Source organism: Numenius arquata, chromosome 17 (assembly GCF_964106895.1).
Source record: "Numenius arquata chromosome 17, bNumArq3.hap1.1, whole genome shotgun sequence".
NCBI classification, from domain to species: Eukaryota; Metazoa; Chordata; class Aves; order Charadriiformes; family Scolopacidae; genus Numenius; species Numenius arquata.
In genome coordinates, this window is record NC_133592.1 from 6,445,652 (window position 1) to 6,459,831 (window position 14,180).

The window sequence follows — 14,180 nt, forward strand, 5'->3', positions numbered from 1 at the left end:
CAGTAAGAACACGCCATGCTGCCATGTGCCAGCCCTGTGCATGTCCCTTCAGAGAGGGGTTTGATACCTTCACTCGTAACTGCAAAACACTGATACCCAGACAGAAAGATTCTTATCAGAGTAATATTTCTCTATGAGTAATAAATTAGAAGTTACATATTTGCCAGGTCTGGGGATTTAGATGAGGAACACAAAGTTATTTTAATCAAACTAATTTCTTTATTCAGTGTATGAAGATTCATAAGTTCTGTGCGTTTGGACTCATGCTCTTACAGATTTATCTTTAAAAAGGAAAAAAAGATGATTGCAATGGGCTAAAGTAGGTTTACTTTCCTGGTGTTCTTCGGAATGGATATCTTGCATGATTGAGCAGAGCTTTGTTCAATTCTCAAAGCAATTTACTAGAATTGAGAACAGAATGTTTGGTAGAACAAGTTGGTCAGTCCTGGATGATAACTTCTTATTCCAAAACAATTACAATAAAGGGAAAATGGGTTATGTTCCTGTAAAAATATGAGTCTTTCCAAATAGCAGCAGAGAAACACATAGATACACAATCACAGCCACAGAACCCACTATAGAAAACACAGTAAGCCCGTATTACGCCAAGGAATGCCTAATTAAAACTCATTGAGTTCTTCATTTTTAATATTTTTAGAAGAGCTATATAAAGTAGGATATATGCCCTATGGTAATAGGAAATGTGCTTTTCCCATTCTGTATTATTAGCTCCAGCTCCACGCAGGTTAGACGTAGCCGGTGTGACGCTGAACCACGGTACGAGCAGCTCACGGGCACCGCTGCAGCCTGTACCTCCCATCGACTGTTGGATCAAAGAAAATGAAAAGCAATTGCTTTCCTCTGCACTTGTTCCATTGACAGACAAAGGACTTTTCCCCAGCTCTGGAAATAAGCTCTTTTAAGTGAAAAGCTCTGGGTTGCGTTCCTCACGCCACTGGATGCTTTTTACTCTCTGGAACTGCAAATGGGGGAAGGAAAGTAGCCTCAAATATTCAGAGGTTTCTGCAACTGTAAATGAAGCCTATTTGGAAAATTGAGACCTCATCAGCTTCTGTCTGAGGAAGGAAAGCGAGGGATAAACTCATTTCAGTCTGTGATAAGGTTATTGTACTTCATTTTATGCAATGAAAATCATTTAGCAGTCAGAAAAAATGTAAAGAGAAACAGAGGTCTGAACTCTTAAGATTTTAATTCAGCCAGTCAAATAGTCAGCAGCATTTTAATCTCTACAGAAATATCTTGCTTTTGAAAATTTACAAAGCCAACAGAACATCATACAGACATGATGAAGTCACATGACCAACACACCAACACCTAAATCCTGTTCTGCATCACAGGGGCTTAATACAGCTCCTGAAGCCCACAGAGCCCCACGTTTCCTTAACACACTTGTCTGGAGAATCCTTATCTACATGGAGCAGTTGGAACACTGTAACAAAACCGACACCCTCAACCCCAAAAAAACAACCACACCACGACACTGATGAGTTTACAAGGATCAAGGAAAACTAGAGTTTTACCTGCGTATGGGCCTGCCGTTGAATCCCAAGGATGGATTCCAGCACTTGGAGGTATTTGCTAACACCAGGTTCCTTCAGTGGACAGTGTTTGTTCATGGAAGCGGGATTACAAGCAAGCTTCTTGAGAGATACAGTGAGTTTGCCCCTTTTCACAAAGTTCTTTTGCATAACAGTCCCCTCAACAGAGCTCGCAGAAATCATCCACACCTGTGGCTTCACCCCATCAAACACACCTCACCTGCAAGCGATTGACCCAATAGCATTTTGGACACTATCTGATCTCAAGGCTTCATAAAAATACTGAATGTTTGGAAAAAAAAACAAAAACAAAACAACATTTTCCTGAAAGACAAAGGGCCCCATTCTTTAACCTTCAGAGTGCAGAGACATAAGTGACAACAAAGTACACGAGAAACTACACCAAAGTACAAGACAGACAGGAAAGGAGCAAACTCTGAGAATAAATGGATATTTTAACATCTGTGTTCCTCTCACATTGATGTCTCTGGGCAAAGACCGCCAGCAAAGCAGCTAATTAGTGCTAAAACTGATGAGTATACCTGTCTACTAAAGAACAAAATGAGACCAACGGCTTATTTTGCAGACTGGGATGAGCAGCCATCAGGTGGTGATTATTTTCTGTCCACCAACTAGAAAGCGTCTTAGAGAACTAACAATATTTGGAGTCCACACCTTAGCTCTTGAGCCTGTTTGGGACCACCTGCCCCTTCTCAGCAACTAACTCGCACTTTGCGAATCAGAAAAAGTTGCAGACCAGCACTTGTAGAAACATTCCAGCTTTACAGTGGTTTTCCTCTCTTGAATAGATATATCTATATATAAATTAATTAGGCACAGTCAAAGTGCTGCTAGTTGAATATTAAAAATAAAGCATCTGCTTTCACTGACCATTTGTACTGACGTTGTAGTGTCAGGTTACTGTAGTTGATATGCTATCCATGTACAAACCCAGTTACTTTCAAATGAAGCTGACATCATTTGCCCTTCTGTACCAGAGCTGTTCATCAGATGTCTTACTTCTGCCATGTATCACTTGATTCTCTCTGAATTAATCTTCTGGGTCATGAAACCTGCTCATTTTAAATTTTTAGAAGATTGTTACATTATTTTAGCCCTCTTCCATACTCTTTAAGTGACTTTTGTGTTACTCATGGCTAAACAGCAGAATAGATCAACTCACCATCTCAGAATGAAAAATAAAATTGGAAAAAGTGGATTTACTTTTGCAAAAAATAGAACCTTGCAAGCCTTTGGAGGGCAGACAACATCCTTTTGCTTTGTGCTTACCTACTGTCTACAGCAAAGGGACTCTGGTCTATGGCTAGACTTGCAGATGCCATCTTAATACACAGTAAAAATATACAAGGGAAATGAATTCAAGCCTTACTTGGGAGAAGCTGAAAATGGATTTATGTATGTGTGTGTACAAGCAAGATAAGCCCCAGGTAAAACAGAAGGCAGACAAAAAGGAAAAAATCCAGCTGTTCAACAACTCCCTCAGTCACCGTCCCTTTCCCAGCTTCACTGAGCTCTCCCACCTGCTCCTCAACAGCTACGTTACTCCTGCTCTCCCCCTCTGGTCTCACCAGTACACAAATTTTACCTGAACACTGGAAAAATTCTGAGACAACTCCAGTTGTATAACCTACATATACACATGCCTGAGACTACCTTTTGGATTTAAAAAAAAAATCCAAATTTTATGCCATCACTAAAACTGCTGCAAAGAGACCTTACAGTGATACATTTAGGGGAAAAGACTGTTCAGTCTTTTTCCCCTTTCCAGTAGCAGTGTGCGAGGTTATTAAAGATTTACTTCGTCAAGCTCGAGTCCCAGGTTACAATTAACATCCTGAGCCGTAGGAGCTTTTCAAAAGCTATAAATTTTACCTAGGGTACAGCAACTTACTCTTTGTTTTTATCCCACTTGGGCTAGCTATATTAAAAAGAAAGAAGTGATGTTGGAAAGCAAGGATGTAGGGGGAAAAATTAGAATTTATCACAATGCAAAGGATTTAGCTCCGCAAATGAATTTTCTCCAGCAGTTATCAGAAGCAGGACCAGCAGAGGCAGCACCCCTTGGTAGAGCTGCTAGACCAGGGAAGCCCGACAGCCTTACAGGGAGCTGTAGAGCAGAACAGCATATAAGATGACCATAAACACATGTGACTGTAGGGATGGTATGTCAAAGGAGAGCCTCAAACAGCCTTGCCAGCTGTTTCACTCCCACGTGCTCTCACACAGATCAAAAAAGCTGCATCATGGCAGAAATTCTGCCACATGACCTAATATCTACTTTTTTCCCCTCCAGATCAACATTTTCATGCAGTTGGAGAAAGATTTAGCAGTATGAGAATCCTTCTGCCCAAGCAGAAAAATGGGGAGGAAAATAAGCAAGCTGTGTATTTTTACATACTATTAGACATGGAGAACATATGAAAGATTTAAATTTTGATTTGAACTTTAAAGAACACCCTGTTCCCTTGGGTAGCAGAGTTCAACTGGGAGAACGTTTATCCATGCCAACTACTCTGCATATGTCTCTTCTGAGTAAGAGTACCAGAAGGCTCCATTTATAAAAGACTGATTTATTCTTTTTTTTTTTTTTGAAGTTTTCTGGAATTTTCCAATACATTAACACATAAAAACATGAAGCTTCTTTGCAGAGCTACTACAATTTTTTTTCTGACTAAACAAGAGGCCTTTTTTCATGCTTACAAATCATCTATTGCTCTTTTAGCTTTAAAGGGACCACATCAACAAAAATAATGCCAAACAGGTTACCTAGAAGTGCACCCAGACATTAGGAGAAATCTGTCCAGCAGCTTGTTATCGCCTTTGTGGGGGATGTATCCTGAACAGTCACTCCATCCTTAAACTGGCAAGGGGAGGTGCTAAGCAACATTAGGCAACCTTGTCAGCATAATTCACAGAGACATATCTAACACAATTAAGAATTACTACACAGCAAGACCTTGCAGTAATTTTACACACACCAAGAGCAACGGAGCAGCTTTATACACAGAAAGCAAAACAGGAAAACCTGTGGGAAGGGAGCAGGAGGGACGCACCTCTGCTCCAATACCAGCTCCTGCAGCGCCGCTGCCTCCCTCCTCATTCTTACTGATTTCTAAAGTCAGATTGCCGAGCACGCCGCATGCGCAACAGGGCTAATGACAGGCTGCAGGTCCTTGGGGATAACTGTCTGCACGCGGAATCACAGAGCGGTTTGGGTCGGAAGGAACCTTTAATGGCCATCTAGTCAAACCTTCTGCCATGAGAAGGGAGATTTTTAACTAGAGCAGGTTGCTCAGAGCCCCATCCAACCTGACCATGAATGCTTCCAAACATCACTAGGTTTAACGCATTTAACGTGATAAAAATCCCTGGCACAGATGAACTCAAAGCAGGACTAATTAGGATACTAATTTCAGGGGCTCTCAACATTAAACACTGAGTACACATGAATTTCCTAGTCACAGCAACACATTAACAGTCTTTTGCTTGTTTTTTTTGTTTGGCTTTTTTTTTTTTGGTTTTGTGAGTGGAGATTAACAATGAACAAACAGCCGTTCCATCAGATGATACCGTAGGAAGCTAATCCAAGCAGAGGGGAGAAGAGAAAGGAGCAGAGTAGCTGCTCCCTCCTCTGTAAAAGGAGGACGGCAGGCAGATCCAGAAACACCAGCAAGGAGCTGGGAATTAGGGAAAAGACCTAGAAATAGGTAAGCAGTCTCCTGCATTCACAGTAATTCCTTTCAGCCTGAATCCCCACAGCTTTCCTGTTATAAATCTGTGAATGCAAACAGATCTCTCAGGAAAGGGATCCTGCTTCAATCCACCTGAACAGACAGTTTCTGCAATGATAATAATATTGCACTCCAGAAAGCTCACCACATTTAGTTTAACTGATCTATCCCTGGTGCTTTGAAAAAAGCCCTTTAAATTCCCTTAGGAATGCTGATCGCCAGAACTCAATTATTATCAAAATAACAAAATTTAAATTTCTAAAGAAATACCTGGTCAGAGCCATTATCTGGAACTTCACCTCTGAGCCACACCAAAGCAACTTCACAGCATTGCATAAGTAGACCAATAAGCAAAGTTTTGACCTCTAGGACAAGGATTCCTAAAAGCATTGTATTAAATCATAGAATATTAGGTTGCAACAGACCTCAACAATCATCTGGTCCAACCTTTCTCAGCAAAAGCACAGTCTAGACAAGCCCAACACCCTGTCCGGCTCAATCTTAAAAGCATCCAATGACAAAGAATCCACCACTTCCCTAGGGAGATTATTCCAATGGCCGAATATTGTAGGGAAACTCTTACCTACCTTCTCAACATCAGGCAAGGTGAATTCCTCCATGCAGGGAGCTCCTGGCTGTTGTCCGAGCCTGCTCAAGCAGAACTTCCTATCACACAGCTGTCCCACCACACACCAATTGCCACAGGCTTCCCCATTTAACCTGATAACTTGCCAGCATTAACGAGTTCAACCTGGCCTTGCTTTTAGCACAAATCCATTTGCGTAGCTATTTCTAAAATACCCTGGATGGTCACGGTTCTTAGGAAAAGAGTTTTTGCCCAGTATGGTGAAAAATCTAGCGCTGTAATTAAATAACAGTCTAAAATGGAGAAATATGTACCTGCTCCTTCTGAATTCTGTGGGAACAAGACCCAGCCTCATGATTTTGAAGGTTTTTTCCATTTTGTAAGGGCTTGCTGAATCTATGCTTAATTTGCAAGGCTTGGAGGTGAATAGTTGATATTAAGTAGGTCTTAAGTGTTTAACCCCCGTGACTACTTCATGCAGCGAGTGCAGGAAGAGAAGGACTGAACCCCAGATCCTCTGTAACAACACGTGATGCGAGTTTCCTCCTGCTGACTCCAGCCAGAGCACGGGTGTTCAGCACCGCAAAAATCAAGGGTTTCTACAGTCTGAGACCATGACCCCATAAACCTTCATCCAGACAGAAACACCTGACATCCCCAGCTGGTATTTTGCTGGGTAAAAGCTTCAGAATAAGGCGTAAGTACAAACAGTTAATGAAAGGCAGAACTCCTTAAAATACTTTTAAAACTCCCATGCATTCATTAAATTGTTTGACAGAAAATAAATATATGCATCTCAGTTCTTTAGAGTGATCTCGCTTCTGCTACAACATACGTGTGCAAGAGTATGCTCCAGCACTTAATGATGCTTATAAATGCTATGATACCACCCTGTGTGCAGGGACTAGCATTTGATATTTATGAAGTCTTAAGTAATTTTGCCTAATAAAGTTAATGAAGTATACGTTAGTAGCTGGAGTATATTAATCTCTTCACTTTTATCACCACAATATATATGTATATAAAATCCTTACCACATAAATTTACTAAACTCACTTAATTTTTGCAAGTTTTCTTCCCTAACTCTTCTTACTACGCTGATCTCTGGAAGTAGTATGGCCACTTGTATAGTAAAATATCTCTGCAAGTGGTATCGCCCTGTGCTTCACAGAAATGTGTGCTCTGGCTGTGTCCTTGAGAGCAAAGGATCATTTGCTATCAAAATGCAGGAAAACTACGAGGGGAGAAAACTAATGAAGCAATGACATACTCATCAGGAACATAATCTAACTGTGAAGTAGCCCCATTAAAAATACTGGCTAATTTTGCACAGACTTAAAACTGTTATGAGTGTTAACAGCAATTACGTGCCTCATATTTTTAGATTAAGAGAGCTGGCTGAGCTAGAGACCTACTGTAACCTTTGTCTAGGGCCTTCTCTGAGTCTGACTGACACCAAGGAAGAGGAACCCAGACAATAGATTGGGAGAAAGGTAGAAAAGAAGAGGCACTTGGGGATTTTGGGACTCCCTAAAGCATCAGACTGGAGCAGCCATAGGCCTCACTGGTTTTACTGAAGTAGCAAGCTGGACCTGTACCTAGAAGCACACCAGACCTGTAGTACCAGCTTTCTATCACTCATTAGCCCCGCTACTAAAATACTGATTACCAGAGACAGCAAGTGCCTGGAAATCTTGTGATCTATATGCAGCAGAAGAAAAATGAGATTTTTCCTCTCCTTGAGCATCTTCCCCGGATTGAACTTCTGCCTTGAGGTACGATGCATCAGTGGCCAAGCATTAACCTTCTCCCTCTCTCGCCAGGCCCTTCTGGAGCCTCCTTGCATAGAAAAGAATCCAAATAACATCCCCATGCATCCAATCAGGAAACCAGAAGCTCTTTCATGGTAAGAGTGAAGGCTGAGCCACATGAGGAGCGCTTGGCTGGGCTGCCAGGCAGCTGTGCCCTACATTGGGCATGGAGGGACTGGGTCAGGGGTTCCTCCTCTCACAGAGCCCTTGAGCACAAACCTGTTAATTACTGTAGTTAAAAGCTAGTAAAATCTTCCAGAGCTGGGCTACCAGACACCTGACCTGTTCATTAATTTATCATATGTGCATCACCTTCATTTGTTCTTGGCAATGTTTTGCATAAGCACACACAGGTTTCTGAGCTGAAAACACACCTGAAAACGTTGGATTTACTCTATGCAACTGAAATACCAAATCAGCTAAGCCAGCTTCAGAGATTCATATCCTTTCACAGCTCAAACACCCACTCGTTTATTATTCTATTTGGAAAATCTTACATGGTACTCAGATTTTTCTCCCTCTGGGAGAAATCAGCATATGGCAAAAGCAGGAGTAAAGCATTAAACGCATTCAAGTGAAGTTCTGTTCCACTGTTTTAATTGCTCTGAGGTGAAGACGTGATTTGCTGGAGGACATATTCAAACAAATCAGTGAGTTACTACGGCTATTAATTTTAAAGGTATGCCCCAAAAATGCAATTTCCAGAGGTATCTCTCAGCTTCTTTCTGGATAGAGGTAGGAACACACTGAATGTATTGCACGATTCTGTATGTATCCTAATGAGACATTTGTTTACTAAGACGCTCTGAGTTCAGATAAGGAAAATAGCATTAAGCAATTATTTCAGCAATAGATACAATGCTGACTGCATGTTACTGAACACTTTTTTCAATTTGTCACTGGGACCTCATGCAGCACACCAGTGCAGCCTGTAGGTCATCACAGATCAAAACTCCCACAGACAGTCTCTTCTAAACTTTTTGCTAACTGCTGGGTAATCTTTCTACTGTTAAGTATATCACGGCCCCTAAATCCCCTAACGGCACTGGAATTCTCTTTATTGACAAGAAACCAGACAGCTAATATAAAAGATAGTCTCCTTCAGGCTTTGTGTAAAAATTTACTTGTCAGGATTTGGAGGTGGGGTTTATTCCATCTCTCTTAAATGTTTGATGTCTATCATACAGAGCGAAAACAGATGGTGACACAAAATGTTTAGGACCTTAGACAAAATTCACAATGGAAATGCAGCTCTGGCAGCATTAGCCATGCAGACAGCAAAATATTTATGTAAGTTTATATTAAAGGTAGTTATTTTTACATGGCCCTGACTATAGCCAACTTTATTGCATCTGTTTTTTCCACAAGCCCCCTCCCTTCCACATTACTGGATTGCATCTTCCTCTGTATCCAAAAGAGCCACAGGAACCTACAAATTTTTGTGCAAGACTGAATTTTCTGCAACAATCTGAACTTTTGTAAGATGAATATCTTTGCAGAAACCCGCCAAAGCCGATAGGTAGGTAGAAATACTGATATGCATGTCAGTCTCTAGTTCCCACAGAACTAGTATTCTTCACAAAAATCTGAATACCATATTCACCAGCAGGGTCATTTTTAAGTTTATGGGGAAGGAGAACGGATTGGAGAATGAATGAAGCACTTAGGTATCACTCAAAAACTGTGAGCCAGTAAAAAAGGAATTAACAGGTGCGCGCATACAGAACAAGGCACAGTTCTCAATGAGACAAGCTAATCCAGTGTTTAAAAAAAAAAGTGACAGGAAATCAAAGCTGAAATGCCCAGTTTTGACTCAGCACGTAATTCATTTCACCCCTGTACCTCTTTGCCCCACCCATGAGATAAGCCTAATAGTACTTACTATGCCTTGCCTTAATAAAGCCCTTCTGGATCTTCAAATCGAAGGGGCTGCAGGTACAGGTGATTAGATCAAAGAATACATTAACACTTTTCCGTAACTTTGCGCTGCTGGGCTTCAGGACACTGATTTGTTACATAGGGCCTTCACTTTAAGACTATCAAGTGGACATTCTACCTGCAGCAAGAACAAATTGCTATTATGTTAATCACAATAGGATGAGGTTTAAGCAAAATATTGGTTTCTTTTCTGACCACGGTAATCTGCACCTTTACTGGTCTGTGCCTACCATGCTGTTTATGCAAACACCTTGAGGAATGTTAGAAACATGCATTCAGCTTCACAACACATCTAGGGGGTAAGTGTGAAGCTGCAGCATTTCTTCAAAAGCTAGAAGAAAATAAGATACATAATCCCCATCCTACAATGGGAAAAGGTATTGTTTATCATCCTGAATTTCAAAAAGGTTTTCCAATCTCCAATAGCTTAGATTTACTCTGAAGTTACTTACGTCTATTTGGGGTTTAACTCCGTAAAATTTAAAACTTTTGATTTACCCCATTATAATCTGTACATTACTGAATTTCCTCAATATCTTTCGAGTAAACCATTCGCTACCAGGGCTGATGTCACACATCACTTAACCCAGGAACAAGCCACAAAAAAAAGTGTTTTCCACTCAACCGGAAACAGCATTCAAACTTGGCTTTTCCTGTAACTGAAGCCTGCACACTTGAGGGATCCCAAGTGCAGCTTCTATTCTCTTCCACAATTACACTAGAATAAGTCATTACATCCAGCTATAATAGGTCAAGACAAATGTAGGCATAGATCATCATCGTTCAGTCAAACAATGTTCCTTTTTCAAGAAAACTTTAATTGGAGATTTGCTCAATTTTGATCAAGTATCTATCCACAATAGTCAATCTTTTACAGTAATTAAACTTCATTGTTACACACCACTTTATTCTACAGCTTCATCCCAGTATGTAATATACTATGTAGCTGAAATACTCCAGCACAAAGTAGATTGAGAACTGACAGCCCATGAAGTCCTCTGTAGTTATTACAGGCAGCCTGGGGGCCTGACTCTGCTAGATAAATTTATGTAGATGAAAGACTAGTTTGTCTTAATATAGACATAAATATTTTTATAAGCAATAATGGCTTTGTTTCATACAAAATTAACTTACACAAATTTGTCTCTAATTCATGAATCCCATGTCATTTTCCAATCATATTTACCCAGCCACTTCTTGGGTGTCCTCAATTAAATGTAACCTTGAATTTCCTATTATCAAAGACCTTTTCATTCATTTCCAAACTACAATTGCTTCATCTCACAGTATAGTGATCTTCCCTCTAGCTCACCTTTATTAAACTGAAGCATACTGCAGCTAGGACAGGGCGTTAACAATTGTCCCACAGACTAAACAGATACTTGTGTTTTAAGAATTACTCTTAGGAGTACAAACTCGATACCCTGCAGAATTCACACAAGGAATCGATGCAAAGTGTTAGTGATCAGTGGGGCACAATTTTTTCTTCTGTAATCTAGTTCACATCTTCCAACCAACAAGAACTTCTTCAGCAAGTTGAGCTGTTATCTCCAGAATCTAATCTCTGTGTGCAGAAAAAGGTAGTTTGCACGGTCTCCCGGATCCCTTCAAGCACAGGTAAGCACGGCTGTGATTAGTCATGTCTAACATGTTTGTACAAATGAAGGACAACATCCTCCAAGGAAGGACAATGCAGCTATGGAGCACAGTGAGGCTCAGAACAAGCTGTTGCTGCTGCAATGCATTCATGAGAGAAGCTACGGGGAAAAAACCCAACACACGGCTTAATTATTTCATTCTTAATGCAATTCCTCCCAGTAGATGAGGGGTAACATTTTCACTGAGTTACTGAGACGATCTCACCAACAGCAGGATGCTTAGGTTCTGAGTGACAATGCAAGTTTTTGAACAATTATCTTTGAAATCTAAGTACTCAAAACACCTTTTCTCTTGCAGTAACTTTGAAATCTGCATCCAAAGCTGAAAATAAAGATTAAACAGGAATAAAGAACCGTTATATTTAAGCATGTTTATTTCTGCATGTGATTCAGACCCCTCTCTAAACACTACGCTGTATCAGGGTTTGCAGACAGAAGTTACTCAGTTTTCATAAGATGGATGCGTCCTCCAAGATCCTACATTGAAGTTTAACTCCCCCAAGTTCCTAGCCGTGTAAATCTGTTAACAATATCTTGCAAGACTTAATTTCTTAAGTCAGTCTCAATTCAGTAGAAACTGACTGAAAATGCAATAGAATACATACTAAACCCATGATAAATAAAGACCCTGATCTTCTGACAAGGCAGAACAGCAATGGGTAGCAATTACAGGTAAGGGCTCCTGCATCACATTTCCAAACTCCCCTCTGCTTCAACGCTTCCTCCCATCTGTTTAAGCATAATAAAACATTCAATATTGCACAGACAAAATGGAAGTCTCATATGGCAGGCAATCTTGTGTGCAAAATATAACATGATGAAGACTGAGATCTCAGGAACATTTTACAATATCTATTATGAAAACCAAATGATATCACAGCCATTTCAAAGTGTCTGATCAGTTTATAAGATTTTCTTCAGGTTAAGGTGTTTCAAAGTAATCTAATAAGATGTATAACTTCCATGGTTTTAATCATAGGAAGAAAATACACAGATGCGAATTGCCTTAGTGAAGTGCCCCGAAATGAATTAGACTGTACTGCCATCTCACTGTGACACAAACATGGGACAAAAATGTCAGAGTACCCAAAAGATGTTTTGTTCCAGAATCAAAAGAAAGAGAAGAAATCCAAACAATGACAGTAATGTGTCATTAACTGCCCAGCACGTTGCTACTGCTGGTTATCGAAAAGGATACAGCAGAATTCAGCACAAGAGTAAGCAACGGTGCGGTGTACGGGACACCAGCCAGACTCCTGGAGGTACTGCACAGCAGCAAGGGAGGATTTTATCCTGTACAGACTTATTTCAGACACCCTCCAGAAGAGCATCCTTAGGCAAGAAACCAGCTTTTCAAGGTGTGTTATGATTGCCACATCCACTAGATGGGTTTAGCACTACATCCAAAGAGGAGAATCTAATTTGCTGTCTGATCAGCAAGCATTGGGAAAAATCATGTAGCTGTTGAGACAGTTCCACGTGGAAGAGATTTACAGAACCGTAACTTTCCAAATACTTTTGAAAGCAGCAATCCTGGATATTGAATGAGACACAGGAGAAAAAAGAAATAATCATTTGGTGCTTTAATAACTTGCTAAAACCACCTGCACCACAAACAAAGCTCTCAAACAGCAGCAGGGTCAAACAGCAGATTCAAGATAGACTTAGTAGCAAACCCAATCTTCTAAATAACCAGTGTTACCCTAACATCTAGCCATAGTAGTTTGTTTTTTTTTTTTCTTGCAGGTTTCCTTTCTAAGCACTAACCAGACTAATTCTCTTTAGCTTGCAAAATCGGACAAGATCACAGCCTGAAGGGGAAAGGCTGCGGTGATAAATATTTAATGGGCTACATCAATAAAATTTATTTTGCCAAGGAGAATGGAAGGAGAGGAAAAGCAGAGAAATAATTCATTAAAAGAAGCTCAGCTTAGCAATGCCAGAAAAAAAAAGCCATGCTAGGAAAAAAGGAATTAAATGCAAAGATGTTTTAAATAGGTCAGAAGCTTAAGTACTCTTAACACACGGCAAACTGACAAAGAGCTGAGGTTTTTGGACTGAGAGTAGTGATATGTGCACTTTATTTGCAATGGGATGAATCACTATTAACACCCCAGTAGCAGTTTCAACTTCTTTTGGTACTTTGTATCATCCAACCTTGAAGACCTGTTTTGAACATGAAAGTGTCATTGGTCAAAACCCATTAAGAACTGCAACAATCATCTTGGTATTTCCTTTATTTCTCAAAGCAAAACTCTTCCCTATTTTATATTGGATGGGGCAGTATGTTTTCTGGATGTTTTCCAGAAGACAATAAAAAAATGCAACAACAAGAATTAAGGTATTTAGTACAAAGCTTAAATGTTCTTGCACTGCAGTGCTCCCCACAACTCAGTATCGAGCTTAATATTTGCAGCTTACATCACTGAATTTGCTAAAAGAAACATTTAATATCTCCTTCCTTCCTGCCACTATTTGAAATCAGTTGCAGTGACAGAAGAGCACACAGGACCTCAGTGCTTCTTACAATACCTTTTCTACTCACTCTCCCACTCCGCCCAATCTGGACCTCTTACAACCAGAAGTAAGCAGGATGGGCAAGGAAGAACATCAGAAATTGTTGTGTTTATAACTAAAAGTAGTCCAGGAACCCATTAATTCTCAAGTTCCCATTCTAGATCTGCTAATGACTTGTTTTATGGCTTTGAATCACTAGATTTGGGATATATATTTTTTTTTTAATGGGTAAAGTGGAGAAGCACATACTGTGCAAAGAGGGGAATGGTGTCAGGACAGATTAAACAGTATTAAGATACCTCAGAGCTACTTCAGTGAGATTCGGTAAAAGACAATATATTTAAAAAACCTACCTTTTT